General features: G+C 41.3%; 1 protein-coding gene across 2 annotated transcripts in view; it reads right to left on the bottom strand.

Annotated features, from left to right (window-relative positions):
- Window positions 1-17,401, bottom strand: part of wake (wide awake) — a 618,276-nt gene extending 600,875 nt beyond the window's left edge. Inside the window, exon 1 of one of the 2 annotated variants that reach the window (XM_065228372.1) lies at window positions 16,521-17,401. The gene's annotated coding sequence lies outside the window, so the exon portion shown is untranslated. The remainder of the gene's footprint in view (window positions 1-16,520) is intronic. The other variant, XM_065228375.1, reaches the window with a different exon arrangement.

Raw genomic sequence — 17,401 nt, 5'->3', positions numbered from 1 at the left:
AGAGCTTGGTCAGGGCCAAAAAACGCGGTTACTGGCGTCGGTTCGTCGAAGGGCTATCGCGAGAGACTTCCATGCAAACGCTCTGGAATGTCGGCAGGAGAATGCGTAACGCGGCATCGTCGGTCAACGAGGGCAAGGAGTACTCTAACAAGTGGATTTTCGACTTCGCGCGTAAGGTTTGTCCCGATTCGGTTCCGGTCCGATGCAACACTCGCGATCCGCCGCTGGAAAACGATGACATGGACTCCCCGTTTTCGATGGTAGAATTCTCAATTGCTCTTCTTTCATGCAATAACTCAGCTCCGGGAATTGATCGAATCAAGTTCAACCTGCTCAAGAACCTCCCAGAAGTCACAAAGAGGCGATTGTTGAACTTGTTCAATCGATTCCTTGAGCTCAACGTTGTTCCGGATGATTGGAGACAAGTGAGAGTTATCGCCATCCAGAAGCCCGGTAAACCCGCTTCGGATCATAATTCGTACCGTCCCATCGCGATGCTGTCGTGTATTCGGAAGCTGTTAGAAAAAATGATTCTTCTTCGTCTGGACAAGTGGGTCGAGGCGAATGGCTTACTCTCAGATACGCAATTTGGATTCCGTAGGGGCAAAGGGACGAACGACTGCATTGCGTTGCTTTCAACTGAAATCCAATTAGCCTATGCTGAAAAACAGCAGATGGGTTCAGTTTTCTTGGACATTAAAGGGGCGTTTGATTCTGTTTGCATCGACATCCTTTCGGACAAACTCCATGCGAGTGGGCTTTCTCCGATTATCAACAATTTCCTGTATAATTTGTTGTCCGAGAAACGAATGAGCTTCTCTCATGGCAACACGGAAATTGCACGAATCAGCTACATGGGTCTTCCACAAGGCTCATGTTTAAGTCCCCTCCTGTACAACTTCTATGTCAAAGACATTGATGAATGTCTGGCCGAAAATTGCACGCTAAGGCAGCTTGCAGATGACGGCGTGGTTTCCATGGTTGGACCAACAGCACCGGACCTGCAAGGACCATTGCAAGATACCTTGGATAATTTGTCTACTTGGGCAATGAATCTGGGTATCGAATTCTCTCCGGAGAAAACAGAGATGGTTGTTTTTTCTAGGAAGCTTTATCCAGCACAGTTTCAGCTTCAACTTATGGGTAGAACAATCACTCACAGCATGTCGTTTAAGTATTTAGGTGTCTGGTTCGATTCCAAGTGCACTTGGGGAAAACACATAGCGTATCTGAGGCAGAGATGCCAACAGCGAATCAATTTCCTTCGTTCCATTACCGGCACTTCATGGGGAGCCCATCCGGAAGATCTGATAAGACTCTACAAGACCACCATTCTCTCGATTTTGGAGTACGGTAGCTTTTGCTTTCAATCGGCGGCGGGGACGCACATATTGAAGCTCCAAAGGATTCAATATCGTTGCATTCGAATCGCGCTAGGTTGTATGCAATCGACGCATACCATGAGTGTTGAAGTTCTTGCGGGCGTCCTCCCCTTAACAAATCGTTTTGCGGATTTATCGTTCCGGTTCCTCATCCGCTGTGAAGTCATGAACCCGCTGGTGATCGAAAACTTTGAGAAGCTGCTAGAGCGGAATCCTCAAACACGATTCATGAGCTTGTACTACGAGTACATGACTCTGGACATCGGCCCCTCCTCGTTCAACCCCAATCGCGCTGTCTCCCATCATTTCAGTGGTTCTTCCGTGAGATTCGATCTCACAATGAGGCAGGAGATTCAAGGAATTCCAGAGCCTCACCGTGCCCTGATTGTCCCAACTATTTTTGCGAACAAATACCGCCACGTCCCCACCGAGAAGAGATTTTTCACAGATGGGTCGGTGATAAATGCGTCCACTGGTTTTGGAGTATTCCACGATCTTCATAGCGCCTCATACAAGCTTCAAAAGCCGTGTTCGGTATACGTTGCTGAACTAGCAGCTATATCGTACACGTTAGAGCGTATTGCCTCACTTCCACCTGACCAATATTTCATTTTTACGGATAGCCTAAGCTCCCTGGAGGCTATGCGTTCAATGAGGCCGATGAAGCACTCGGCGTATTTCCTCCAGGAAATACGATCGTCATTGAGTGCTTTATCAAACAGCTCACATGTCATCACCTTGGTATGGGTTCCTTCTCATTGCTCTATCCCGGGCAATGAGAAAGCGGACTCGCTGGCCAAGGTGGGCGCTATGGAAGGCGATATTTACGAGCGACAAATCGCCTTCCACGAATTTTTCACGATTTCTCGTCAGCAAGTCCTCGTCAACTGGCAACAAAAGTGGAATGATGGTGATCTGGGAAGATGGCTACATTCTATTGTCCCACAGGTGTCGATCAAACCCTGGTTCAAAGGGTTGGATATGAGTCGTGATTTTATTCGTGTAATGTCCAGGCTCATGTCCAATCACTGTTCGTTAAACGCCCACCTCTTCCGTATTACGCTTGCCGACAGCAACTTGTGCACCTGTAGAAACGGTTATCACGACATCGAGCATGTTGTTTGGTCCTGCTCCTTGCATCATGAGGCGAGATCCGTTCTGTGTGATTCCCTTAGGGTCCGAGGAAAACAACCCTTTAAGCCAATTAGAGACGTCTTGGCTTGCCGTGATATCGACTTTATGAAGCTTATTTACGACTTTCTTAAAGCTGTTGATTTATGTGTTTAGTGTTTTGTGTTTTAGTCATCCTTTACGTTTAAGTTTTAAATTAGTTCAAAATGCTTTCCCTTGTCCTCCCTCCAAATGATAAATAAATGTAATCCCTAATCTCGAGTAAACCGCGAGTAATCGGCCCCCGTTCTACTAACATTAGTTGTAAGAAAATGATATTCACACACAATTATGTAAAAATATTCGGCTCCGCAAAGCTAACGCATTTGAGCCTTGACAAATAAATGGATTATAAAAAAAAAAAAAAAAAAAAAGTTTTAAAATATTTATTTTATTTTGTTAAATTCTGTGAAATATTTCAGTAATTCTTGAAACTGTCCTGAATATTTCGGAACTTGTCCTAACTGATTAATAATCTTCCACAAAAGCCTGGAGTTTCATAAAATTTTCTAAATATCCTGAAGTTATTAGAACTGCCCTTAGGATCTTTGAGCTTCCCTGAAGATCTCTGAACCTAACTTCCCAAAGCTTCTTGCAACTTATTTAAAGATTTTACAATTTTCTTCAAACTATCGGGACATTTCGCCATTCTCCGAATATCCCTAAAGTTCTCAGAGCTTTATTAAAGTTGCTACAGTTTTCATGAAACCAATGGAGCTGCCTTAAAGTTCTTGAAACCTCCTAGAAGCGCCCAAAACTTTTTCAGAAGCTCAGGAAACTTTCCTTATGTTCCCGCAGTCTATTCAAGAAGCTTCCCAGAAATTCAAAAGATCCTTAAATTTTCATGAAGTTATTAAGATGGCCCCAAAGTTCTTTATTTTTTCCTAAAGTTGATGTTCAAGGAATAATCCAGAAATTTATGGGGCTGTTCTAGATACCTCTGAGTTTCCAGAAAAATTTCAAATCTTCTTAAAGGTTTTCGCTGATTTCATGAAATTGATTAAACTGTCCTAAAAATCTCAGAATTTTCCAGAAGTTTCCATAATTTTTCTGATACTCATGTAACCGTACTGAAGCTCTCAGAATTTTCCAAAAGTTCACATAACATCCCTAAAGAGCATTAAACTTCTCTGGAGTTTTGAAAATTTCCTTCAAGGTTGATCAGGACGTCAAAGGCTGCTGACAGGTAGATATATCAATTCAGAATTATCCCCCTAGGGGGCGCTAGTGAACATGCAACTATCCTGTTATGTTTCATTCCATTCCTTTGTTTAACGTCGGTCTCTGTTCCGCAATCTAGAGCCAATATACGACGGACATCGATTGCCATTCATTGACGGCAATCGAATGTGCAGGAAGGCAGCTTCCACACCTGCGTAGGATATCGCACCCATTCAACACACATGGGCCGGGACCAACGGCTTTACTTCCCTTCCGAAGGAAGACGTGACCAGAGATTTTTATGCCTCAGAAAAATCCCACCGACCTCGGGTGGGAATGAAACCCAAACCCATTGGGGTGAGAAAGTGCTTTACCGGTGGCGACTATTCTGTTATGTTGTACCTCAAGATTCTGATTATTTTGAAGGGAGATGATTTCGACAAGTTGATAAGAAAGGACAAGGGTTGCTGGGTGATAAATATATCAATTTAATAGCGAATTCGTTTATTATCGGGGTTAACACCAGTTCCAACCCAGTGCGAAACCGAACTTTTTGTCAGTGTGAACCTCAACCTGAGCTAGGTTTTAAAAACAAACGAGCAAACTGACGTTTGTCAGAAAACAAGCAGACCCAATCTTGATACCCGATCCAGGTTGGAACTGAATAATAAACGAATTCGCTATAAGTTCGACTGTGTCGTCATGGACGACGAAACTTATGTGAAGACGGATTTCAAGCAGCTTCCGGGACAGGAAGCAGAAAAATTAGTCTGCCATTTTTCTTGTGCGTTTTGGTTGATTTTTAGTTTCATGATCAATCAATCTTCGTTATTTCAATTATAAAATTTTGTTAATGGATGATAATAGTAATGTTTAGTTGGCAATACGTGATAATTAGTTGTTTGTTTGTTTGTTTTTTTCCATGGTGCAAAGAATGGATTGCTGTATTTTATATTGATCATGCTGCCCAGACCGCCCAGACCGATAGAAGACATTTCTAGCTTGAATATGGCCCTTTTTTGTAGCAGTGACCAGAAATGACGCTTGACTTGAATTACATAATAGTTATAAAAAGATTATCTACCGAAAAAGTTTTAGTTACTTAATAGTGAAATTTAATTGTAGAATAATTATATAATAAATCTTCATATAAGATCTCCTAATTTTGAGTGATATTGGCAAGAATTAATTCCAAACTCAGCCAGGTTTGGTAATAAAATTTAAGCCTTACTAAAGTAGACCATCAAGTAAGAAAAAAGGCAACCAAAATTCACAATCTTAACTAATAGGAGTAAAATTACACGATTGTTAAGAATTCCATGATGATGCTTTGTAATTTTGCATGACTAAAAAAAGTAGCATGTAATTTAATGAACATGTGTAGAATTATACTAAGGACGCGTTAATTTTATGTGTGCTAGATTTAGCCTAAATTTATATGTTTTTTTTCGAACTGCTCATAAAGCCAATCCAAGGCGCTATTTATCAGGAGTTTGTTGTTTAACTCAGGCAAAATAATCCATCATTTTCTATTGGTACAAGCTAATCAAAACATGTTATCTTCAAACGTTAAAAAATGAATTGAAGAGGCAAAAAAACTTTCTAACAAAAATTGTATGGGATATAATAGTAGTTATACAACTATTCCGTAAACGGGTAGAGTTTTCATCTCGTTTACATAATTTAGGTAAAAAAAAAATCAAATTTGTGGTGGGAAAATATCAATCAAACTTTCCTCAGTTCAAATGCTAGATTAAATATTTATATAGTTTTCAATTATGTTAAAGTCAGGAACGCGCAAAAAATTTTCAACTTCAAATCGGTGTATTTCTATTAAAAATGCATTTAAAAAAACCTGAAATGCTGCATAAGAAAGTTGATTGTATAAACAATGGTTGCTATGATGAGTTTTCACTGTTTGCTCTCCAGTTTTCAAAATGACGTCCAAGCAAGAGGAGCAGCGTGTCAAAATTTTGCTCGCGCAGCAAGAGAATCCGACGTTCTCACGCGCCAAGTCGACAAAATTGCTGGATGTGACCAAATCGACCGTGACAAACGTTTTAAATGTGTTCGGGGAGCGTCTGTCAACCGCCAGGAAGCCTGGAAGCGGCTGCAATCGTAATCCAGATTTGGCAGCGACGACGAAGAAGGTGGCGGTGAAATATAAGCAGAATCCTAACCTCTCCATCCGGGACGTCGCTGGCAAGCTCAATGTCTCCCATACTACTGTGCAGCGGGCCAAGAAACGAGTCGGGTTGTCAACGTTTAAGAAGGTGACGGTGGCGAACCGAGATTACAAACAAAACACGTCTGCAAAGCAGCGGTCCCGAAAGCTGTATACCAATCTGCTCACAAAGTAGTGAAGGCGGATTTCAAGCAGCTTCCGGGACAGGAGTTTAGTTCATTCCCATCCCAAAAGCCTATGAAACAACCCGTGAAGCTAGCAAGTTCCGGCCAATAGCCTTGACATGCTGTATGGCCAAGGTCCTGGAGCGAATGGTCAACAGGAGGCTAAAACATTTCCTTGAAGCCGAAAACCTGCTAGACCATCGACAGCACGCCTTCCGTCAAGGGTACGGAAGTACGGAGTCAACTTATTTTGCAACATTAGGGGAAGTCCTCAAGATTGCCAACGATAGCGGTCTCCACACCGAGATCTTCTCGTTGGATATATCGAAGGCCTTCAACAGGACGTGGACGCCCCTCGTCTTAGAGCAGCTTGTCAACTGGGGGCTGTGTGGACCCATGGTCCACTTCATCAAAAATTTCCTGACCGATCGCTCTTTCAGAGTCGCAGTTGGCAACACGAGGTCCCAGCTTTTCAGAGAAGAGACGGGCATCCCACAAGGTTCAGCTATCGCCGTTACCCTCTTCCTTGTGGCCATGAACGGAGTTTTCGGAGGACTGCCGAAAAATGTTTACATTTTCGTGTATGCAGACGATGTACTTATCGTAACTACCGGCCCAAAAGCAGCACGTAACAGGATCAAGGCCCAGGCAGCAGTCTCCGCTGTAGCCAGGTGGGCCAGCGCGGTAGGTTTCCAGCTTTCGGCCACCAAAAGCGTCAGGTGTCACGAGTGTCCATCCCGGCACCGTGTTAGCGGACCACCTATTAAAGTTCAAAGCCAGCCCATACCACTGAAGAAGACGGTCCGTATTCTGGGGGTACTTGTTGACCGGTCCCTCAACTTCGAGCTGCACTTTAAGGCGATCAAGAACGACTGCCGCAGTAGGATCAACTTGATCCGCACTATCTCTCACCCGCACCGGTCTAACAATCGCGACACTCGTTTCCGGGTTGCAAGAGCCGTCATCGATAGTCGCCTACTTTACGGTCTTGAGATGACGTGCATCGCCACCGAAAAGCTCGTGCAGATACTAGCACCAACTTTTTAACACCTACGTTCGGATTGTCTCCGGTCTTCTTCCGTCAACGCCCGCCGATGCCGCATGCATCGAAGCGGGTATTCTGCCCTTCCGCCATCGTATAACCGCAGCAATTGCAACGAAAGCCGCTGCCTTTACCGCAATGACCTCCGGAAATGACAGGATCTTTCTCCTTGATGAGGGGAACAGACTCCTCCGCATGACTGCCAATTCGGAGCTCCCCCCAGTGGCCAAGGTCCACTGGTACGGAGACAAAAAATGGCGCATACCTCCACCAAAAATCGAGAGTCGTATAAAAAGCAGGTTCAAGGCTGGAGATAACTCTACAGCGCTGAAGAGAACAATAGCCGAACTTCTAGGCTCGGACTACCCAACCCATGCCCACATATACACAGACGGACCGCTTTCCTGGCCCCCGTTACACCGACGAAGTGCCACTTTAGGACATAAAGCGATGGATAGTCAGCAAAATGTGGGAAGCCTGGGAAGCAGAGTGGTGCCAATCCCAATCCCTCTTCATCCGAAGAATCAAAGGAACGACGAGCAAGTGGACGGATATGTCGAAACTACGGGACCAGAAGGTGGTTTCTCGTCTTAGGACAGGCCATACAAGGATCTCACATAGTTTTGTGCTACGTTTGCGGAACCACAGCATCGGTGGAACACATCCTATGCCTGTGTCCGCAATACCAACAACTACGGGAGCAGTACGCACTTCCCAACAGCGTTGGGGACATACTGGGCGACAAACCTTCCACTTTAGCGACAGTTATTTATTTCCTCAAGGACGCTGGGTTATACAACAACATTTAGGTCCTTTTAACTTTCTTTTGGCTGACGGTACATCTCTACCAGCTCCGATCTCTTTCAAAACCCTACCTAACTTTGATGTACCAGATTGTTTTTTTTTTTCGTTGCCTGTATTGTTAGTCTTTTTACTGGAATCGGTTTTAATTGCTTCAATTTGAGTACATGTGAATTGTAAGCCAGCTCCGTAACAAAATTTGCTGGCAGAACCTCCTTCTGGGGTCTCCCATTTTATAGAGATGAACTAGCCAACGGCTAAAAATCTCTCTAATAAAGTTAAAAAAAGGAGTTTTATACCGCATCAGGAAAAGGGAAGTTCCCGAAAAAATATCTCATCTGGCAGGCCATATTCGACTTTTTCCTTCTTGAGCATCTCCAACGTAGCAGAAGCATAGTGAGCAGATGCCAGATCCGGCCAAAACAATTGAGGATCCGTATCCTTTCGGTAGATGGGTAGAAGCCGTTTTTTGATGCATTCTTTTCTGTAATTTTCACCATTGATTGTGAAATACGAAGAACTCTTCAAGCCACAGGAGCAAATGGCTTGCCACACCAAAACCTTTGTTTTTATCCAAATTTTTCGGTTGTATCGCACATCATCAGGCACATCTGTCTTCTGCTCAGCGTTGAAAAATGCGGCCCGGGAAGTGTACTGGTTTTCAATTTGACGTACGTCTCTTCGTCCATCAAAATGCACCGGTTCGGCTTTTGAAGGAGAGTTGATAAGCTGATCCGACCCATTGTTCAAAATTTCTCACTTTTTTTTTCAGGTGTGTTGCTAAAATAAACAATGTTTTTACACACTGAGCGGAAATTCACAATGTTTCGTTACGTTTTAACCCTAAACCATAGATTAACAGGTGTCCGCTTTCTTTAATGAACAGTCCTTATACTGACAAAGCTGATAATAATCTTTGCGAAATTGTCAAATAGCATGATACAAACATTCATCGAATGAAAGAATGCAAACATTTTGGGTTAGTCTGGAAATGGATAGAAAATATAGCAAAAAGTCTAAAAATCAAACTGTAATCATCAGAAGAAATTTTGTATTACGGTATATCGAAGAAAAATCATAAAAAGAAAGCAGCATTATTTTTAATAGTTGAGGCAATGGCGTATAACGTTAGGTATTGCAAAAATACAAGTTTATATTCTTTTCTAAAATTATAAGGAACTATAAATGGAATAACAGAAGAGCATTCAATAACTTTAAAACATATCTTAACATCTGTTAACTAAATAACTAATGCTAAGATTTTCAGTCGTAATTATTACTATTTGTGTATATAGATGATACATCAAACAGTTGTAATTTTCATAATTTTATAATACTCAGATAATCTGTGTGTGTGTGTGTGTGTGTGTGTCTACAATCCATTTCCCACTGGCCGGCAGTGCTTTTATGGAAGAAAATTTTTTGCAACTATTTTTATACATAGTTGATTTAGCCTTGGTGATAGAAGGTGATAGCTCTACTGTACATCCAACAACCCATTGCCTGTTTTTACACGCACATTCTGAGGTCGCCTTCATATACAATAAGCCCCGCAAGAACACATCGATATATCAATTGGATACATGTAATGCATTCACACTTCCAGAATAAAAATTAAAGGGTTGTGTCCTAGGCACGACCGCAGTATGACGTAGAACTACGCAAAATTGATGTTTGTCATGCATTTTTGACTATTATACTTATTATTATGAATGGGGCTAGGCAGAACGTTTTTTTTTTGTACAGAATATGTAAAAAAGGAATGGACTTTGGATGTTACTCTAATTGCATATATAGAGGTACCAGATATGTTTTACAATCAGTTGTTGGTAATTTACCAACATAATATCATCGGATGTATGTCTCCTCTTAAGCAATTGAAAATTTAGGCTTTTGTTTTTACTTATAATTGTTGTTTGCTTAAAATTTATTTCCCGGAAAAATAGTGATCTTGACGATCCATGTCTTTTTTGAGATGACGTTATAGATGCATATCCAATTCTCATTTCTCTCTATGTAGGTGATCACGCTGTGATCCACCTTTATCCGCTGACTTGATCCTGCTTGCTACAGGACCAAGGGCCACGCCGTCCGAAGCGGTAATGAGCAGAGGAAGTAGTAGTAAAATTATGTTTATTTCTGTTGATTATGATAGTACATTGATTTTAACATTTTAATTGATTAGCCTACCTGGCTCTTCATCTTTGTTTAATTTGATATTCTAATTTAGTATTTGCGTTTTTCTACTAGTTTACAGAATACTCTTTTGGGGGTGTGTTTTGTTTGAATTGAAAAAAGTGAAAATCTACCTAACTACGAGTATAACATAACCTAATGTGCTAGATCACGTATGATCTGGTGATTTGATCTCAGACCGGTGTCTCTGAACCTTTCCAGGATGAATACTCTCCGTTCTTCTAATGTCCGAATTCCAGCCAGGAGGTGGATCTCAGAATGTCTAGTCCACGGGGACTATTTAGGACCATCCTAAGGATCTTGTTGGATCCTTTGGAGTTTGAGGTGATGGCATTTGGCGCAACTCTCCCAGATTGGCATCCCGCATTCTAAAGGGTGATACGGTCAAAATTTGGTCAATATCAACTTGACGTATTTCTTTCAATTTTGCATTTAAAAAACCTGAACACCCCTCATTTTGAAGGTGTGTGTGTGTAGAATGTTGCTCCTATTTTGATTTTGGAATTCACTCTTCAGTTGTCAAAATGCCGTCCAAGCAAGAAGAGCAGCGTATCAAAATTTTGCTCGCGCATCGCGAAAATCCGAGCTACTCGCACGCAAAGTTGGCAAAATCGCTAAAAGTTGCCAAATCAACCGTTACAAATGTAATTAAAGTGTTTGGGGAACGTTTGTCGACAGCCAGGAAGTCTGGATCGGGGGGAAATCGAAAACCGGAAGCCGCTGAGACGACAAAGAGAGTTGCCGGTAGTTTCAAGCGAAACTCTAACCTCTCTCTCCGAGATGCCGCAAATAAGCTGGGTGTATCGTCTACAACCGTGCATCGAGCCAAAAAACGAGCCGGACTATCGACTTACAAGAAGGTAGTGACTCCAAATCGCGATGATAAACAAAATACGACGGCCAAAGCGCGATCCCGGAGGCTGTACACGACGATGCTGACGAAGTTTGACTGCGTGGTAATGGACGACGAAACCTACGTCAAAGCCGACTACAAGCAGCTTCCGGGACTGGAGTTTTATACGGCAAAAGGAAGGGGAAAGGTAGCAGATGTTTTCAAGCACATGAAACTGTCAAAGTTCGCAAAGAAATATCTGGTTTGGCAAGCCATCTGTACCTGTGGCTTGAAAAGCAGCATTTTCATAGCTTCCGGGACTGTCAACCAAGAAATTTACGTGAAAGAGTGTTTGAATAAACGTCTGCTGCCTTTCCTGAAGAAACACGGTTGTTCCGTACTGTTTTAGCCGGATTTGGCATCTTGCCATTACGGTAAAAAGGCCATGGAGTGGTACGCCGCCAACAACGTGCAGGTGGTTCCCAAGGACAAGAACCCTCCCAACACGCCAGAGCTCCGCCCAATTGAGAAATACTGGGCTATTGTCAAGCGGAACCTAGAGAAGACCAAAAAGCTGCTAAGGGCGAGCAGCAGTTCAAGGCAAACTGGTCAGAAGGTGGACAAGGTGGCTGTACAAAATCTCATGGCAGGGGTCAAGCGTAAGGCCCGGCAATTCGGATTTGGAAAAGCGGAAGCCTAACTGAATAGTTTTCCTGAATTTTATACTAATTGAACTTGAAAAAGAAATTTAATTTGATTTTTTAAATAAACGATTTCACCGATTTACACGCGTTTTCCCTTGACCAAATTTTGACCGTATCACCCTTTATTACGGGAATGATGATTTTTTTGTAGACAGCAAGCTTACATATTTTTCAGGAATAGAGTAGACCTCATGTTGATGAGTGGATACAGTGAACTTATCAAGATGTTACACTTGGTTTTGGTTTTGTCAACGTGCTCCCTGAAAATCAGCTTGCTGTCTAGTGTTAATTCGATGTAGACTACCTCTTTCGACCATTCCACCACTGTGACGTTCAGGCAGATCTTATTATTCACCGACGGAAAAAGTCTGGGAAATTTTGAGTGTGGAAAGATGATGACCTGGGCCTTTGCCGCGTGGATACGGATCTTCCAGCTGTTGAAATATCCAGACAGGGAATCCAGGCCTCTCTGAAGTTTGGTAGTCAGAGTTCCGATACTTGTAGACGATGGATGTGTCATCTGCGGACAGAGACAACGCTCCACCATCAGAGAGAGCCGGCATATCGGAGGTGAACAGGTTGTATAGAAAGGGGTCAAGGATGCTTCCTTGTGGAACGTCCTGTTCGATACATAGTTGTTAATTATCTTCACTAGGAAGATTCGAAAACCATACTGCTGCAATTTGAACACCAAGCCATCATGCCAGACATTGTCGAACGCTTTTTCAACGTCGAACAACGCCATGCCAGATGTTTACGAAAAAGACTTGTTCCGTCTGAGAATGTTTGTTATTCGAGTCAGCTGGTGGACGGTCCAACGACCTTTCCGAAAACCAAACTGTTCCTCGAGTAACAAGTTGTTTTCTTCGGCAGATGTTAGGAGCCGGTGGTAAACTGCTCTTTCGAACAGTTTTGATAACCCTGAGAGAAGGCTGATTGATCGATTGAGCAGAGGCCCGACAGCAGCGCTGTTTTATATCTTTTCAGATTCAAGCAGAACGACGTGAAACCGCACCTGACAGGATTTCCCGCCGTTTTTTTATGAATGGGCGGGGCAGAAAGCTTCTTTTGTGCAGAATATGTAAAAAGGATGGACTTTGGATATTAATCTAATTATATAGAGGTACCAGATATGTTTCACAGTCAGTTGTTTGTAAGTAAAGTTTTTACTTATAAGGGGCTGTTTAGTAGTTTAAGGAGGGGGGGTGTCAATTATACACAGCCCATACAAATAAAAAAAAAATTGTGTGAACAATTGTCTACGCAGGGGGAGGGGGAAATTAATTTCGTGCATTCATTTACATTCATTTGCCTGTAACTTTTTCCATCAACAGAATACCGTAAAATGATGTAGGAAGATTTTGTAGCTTTTGAAATTAACTACAACTTTTGTCAATAACTAAAATTTGAATCACTTATGCATGATGAACTAGAGCTGGCAGAACATGTTATTGTTTTTCAGTGAATGCAATTTACATTCACTGAAAAACAATGGTGGGTTCTTATCGCACTGATTCATCATGCATAAGAGATACCGATTTGAGTTGTTAACAAAAGATGTAATTTATATCAAAACCTACAAAAGCTTCAAACACTATTTTACGGAATTCTGTTGATGAAAAAAGTTAGAGGCAAATGAATGTAAATGAATGCACGAAATGAATGTAAATGATTTTCCATCTCTGGGACCTAGTGCCACGCCGTCCGAAGCGGTAATGAGCAGATGCAGGAAAGCAGCGCTGTTTTATATCTTTTCAGGTTCAAGCAGAATGATGTTCAACCAAGCGGTATTAGTTTATGATGACTGGGTTTGGGGAAAACGTTTAGTTCATGAAAACAGTGATAAAATTATCATTTGCGTATTCTACAAAAGTTTTTTGATTAAAAAATGGAAAAGTATTTATTTCAACATATTTGTTAAGTAATATCCTATCGTTTGGCGTATTTGGATTTTAATTTCATCTATAAATGACAAAGTTACAAACGTTCAAAACCTAACACTATTTCACCACACATATTTTTTTATTTGTACCCCAGTATAGTCGAAAAAGACGTAGTTCAACGTAAAAAAAATTTTTTTTTACTCTGGCACGTATTTGGTATAAGTGTGATATATTTCTTATTTATCGGCAACACTTGAATTACCTTTGGTGCTGCGATCAGCATTCGATAAAGTTCTTCCACAGAACATATCGAGTTTCATCGCATCAACAAAGTCCGAACGGTTTTATCACACGCGATGTTCACATAGGTTCACACAGGCCTGTGGACTTGGAGACATACTTCAAGTCCCCGCGTACATCGTACGGGCTAGGCAAAAATGTGCGTCTATCTTGTAAACTGTCGCTTTAATGGCCCTTCGCTCATTTTCAACTTCTATTCAATTTTCATACTGCCGTACTCTAACGGAACTATCCACCTACACTCTTCTAAAGATCATTCTCTAGCTAATAAATCATCACACTAAAGCTTCATGTTAGCATTTCCAACCAACTCTGAATCAAAGAAATGATAAGCCATATCAATCCAAAAGAGAACTCAGCACTAGAGTTGATGTTTTTAGGATTGGCAGAGATTTTACGGGACTCCAGCCCAGAAGTAGCTATTAAAAGTAATGAACCCATTCATTATCTAATAGCAAAATTCAAGGAGATAGGAACCAAATCTCTGAAAAATGTAAACATATGATCTATAAAGCACCTCGAATACTTGAGAATGTAGAAGAAATTCAATAATCACGATACAAAAATTGCTGGACATCCTGGTGAAACTGTACAAAAAATTAAAACCGTTTTATTACTGGAAAAACATCCGTCAAACTATTAGAAAGTACATACAGAATTGTATTCATTACCAATATAACAAGACATTCAAAATTACAAAAGAAGATTTTACAAAAATCGACACTTCACCTGAACCTTTTCACACGATTGCAATAGATACTGTAGGACCATTTCTTCTTCTTTCTCGCTTTTCAAGCTTATTGCGTATGGCATATTAGCTTTTTTGCGTGCTCTCAACTTAGTGTTCTAGATGCACTTCCACAGTTATTAATTGAGAGCTTTCGATGCCTGTACCATTTTTGCATTAGTATAATTGTGTGGCAAGTACAATCATACTCTATGCCCTGGGAAGTCGAGAAATTTTCCAACCCGAAAAATTCCTAGACCGGACCGGGAATCGAACCCAGCCACCTTCAGCATGGTCTTGCTTTGTAGCTGTGCCTTTACCGACTGAGCTAAGACAGGTCCCAGTACCGATTTCGAAAAATGGCAACAGATATCTATTATCGTTTCAGTGTGAATTTAGCAAATACGTTATTTTAACACCAATGATTGATAAAAAAAAAAGACCCCAACAATAGCAAAAAAATGGTTGAGAGCCTATTTTTAATATATGGAACTTTAGAATATATCAAAACAGATTTAGGAACTGAGTTCAAGAACGAACTTTTTAAAGAAGTAACCACAATATTAAACACCAAGCATAAATTCTCAACTGCGTACCATCCACAAACAATTGCTATGCTAGAGGCTATATTTCCACAAATGGATACTACTCCTACCTTCCTAGCAGCGAATCATCTGACTAAGCTTTTTTTTTGGTACAGTTGAGGAACTAAAAGTAAGCTCAAGTTGCCGAGAAAATCGTGTCACAAAATGTTCCGAAGGAATTGAAGATGACCAAACAAATACGGCGTGGAGGAAGCGCAGATATATTGTCAGGAGTGCGAAAACGTCTGATCGAAAGCACACACTTAGAAAAATTCATGTAAATTTAGGTGCTCTGAGAGTGACATATACGAGCGTCAATTTTGACATAAATTTGAGTCATAACAGACGCGAAATATATCTCAATCGAACGTACTTTTTGTCGAGCAACGAACTTTTCAGTCTCGCAGCACTTAATATTACATGACATGTTTGTTTACGTCTCATCTTTTATGTCAAAGATGGATTCTGTCACGTGTAAAATTAGCAATTTCTAAGTGTGCAGAAAAAAGTTCTACCGCTCTATCGGGTGTCTTAATTAACGAAAATGTTCAATTTCAATTATAATAAAGCATTTAAACATTGTATTGTATTGTATTCTATTTTACGTAGGAAATCATAAACGATAAATCCAATTGTTTGAATCATTCCCATAATTGTTGCTTGTTATCATTTGACCATTGTACTGCGACCGTTGTTTCATATAGCTCTTTAATTAGTCGATCACCATATCTTACAACGAGAGTAATTTTTTGTAATACTCAGATAATGAAGACATTTTCTTAAAAAATCATACAAATGTTGGTCAAACGCACATCTCCAAATCTCCACCCCGACAATTGTTCATTCATCCAAATTTCCATTCCGTCAAAAGTCTGTTCGGCTAAACGTCCTGGCCTCCAAACGGATTTCCACCTTAATTAACTGTTTATATTTTTGTCTGAAATTTGGAGTGAAGTTTTCTTAGACAAATTTGATTGAAAAGCTATGTTTCGTAACAACATTGAAGAAGAAAAAACAGATTTTAACAATACCCGCTTAAGAATAATTAATCCAATTGAAACTCTTTATAAAGAAAAATGCAAATTTATCGGAAGACGTAAAGCAACACTTGGGTAGTAAAATAAAATAGCGATCAAATCACACAGAAAAATTAATACGTTTTAGTTTTTATATTAAAGATCACTTTTCGTTTCCAATATGGATCCCCAGAAAACGGCATTAATTAAAACAGACAGCCTCAGATTATCCCCGAGCAAAAAAATCCCCACCTAATGAACATATCATCGCTTAGCAACCAAACAAAAGCCCTCCACTTGAAGTGTTTCCATTACCCTAATCCAGCGGTCAGCTAGAAAACCCAACAAAAACACATCAATTTGTAATCCATACCGGTTATCCTCCTCTCGGAATGTTCCTCTTCAGCCAACCGCCAACTTTGACGCATTTCAACGTTCGGCCTACGGATGTTCCTTCGGATTTCGGGTGACTTTCCTCTCGAAAAGCCGCAAAACACACTGGAGCCCAAATAATGTGCAGTAATTAATTTCACATAGTTCCGCAAACTTTCAACCACATCAACGGAACAAACTTTCCATCATCAAACGGATATGTGACTCACACCACTGAGCATTACACCGCACCGCACCGGCGATGACAACGACACCGAACGACTCGAGGATGGTCATAAATTTTCACCATATCATCCTCGCTTAATTTTCCACTTGACAGCGCCTTATCATTTCGCACTAAATTTGTACATTTTCTACTCACACATGAATTCTCCTGGGAGGGGGGAGCACACAAGCTCTGCACAGCTCCAATTATCTCAATCACTTCAGACGCCAACTGGAACGCTCGCACCAACTTCACCAACCAACGGGGCCTCACAATAAAAGCTTCTTTCCGGCTGTTGTTCGTCTTCGTGGATTCACATTTGCGTTATTTTTGCCATCAAGGATCATATGTTTCCACCCCCCACCACGAGGCAAATGCAAGTAATCCTTTCCTACACTTAACCGGAACTCGATTGTGTGCCGTCTCTTCCGAAGATGTTTCCGAGATGGAAAAGATTAGGGAAAACTCTTAGAGCAGAGCAGCAGCGACAATAGCACACACATAAGAACGCAAACAAACAGGCTCACAGCACACCATCCGCCTCCACCAGCCGGAGACGCGCGGGTGAACGGATGGTTAGGGATGATGATGCACTACTAGCATTCTTCATTCCCAAATACCAAAAACGCAGCAGGGAAGGATGAAGGGCGTCCCTT

The sequence above is a fragment of the Ochlerotatus camptorhynchus genome, unplaced genomic scaffold (genome assembly GCF_037179485.1).
Source record: "Ochlerotatus camptorhynchus isolate MF236.1 unplaced genomic scaffold, CSIRO-AGI_Acam_v1.1 ptg000290l, whole genome shotgun sequence".
Classification (NCBI taxonomy): Eukaryota; Metazoa; Arthropoda; class Insecta; order Diptera; family Culicidae; genus Ochlerotatus; species Ochlerotatus camptorhynchus.
Note: the sequence above shows the minus strand (reverse complement) of the source record. Positions and strands in the feature narration are given on the sequence as shown.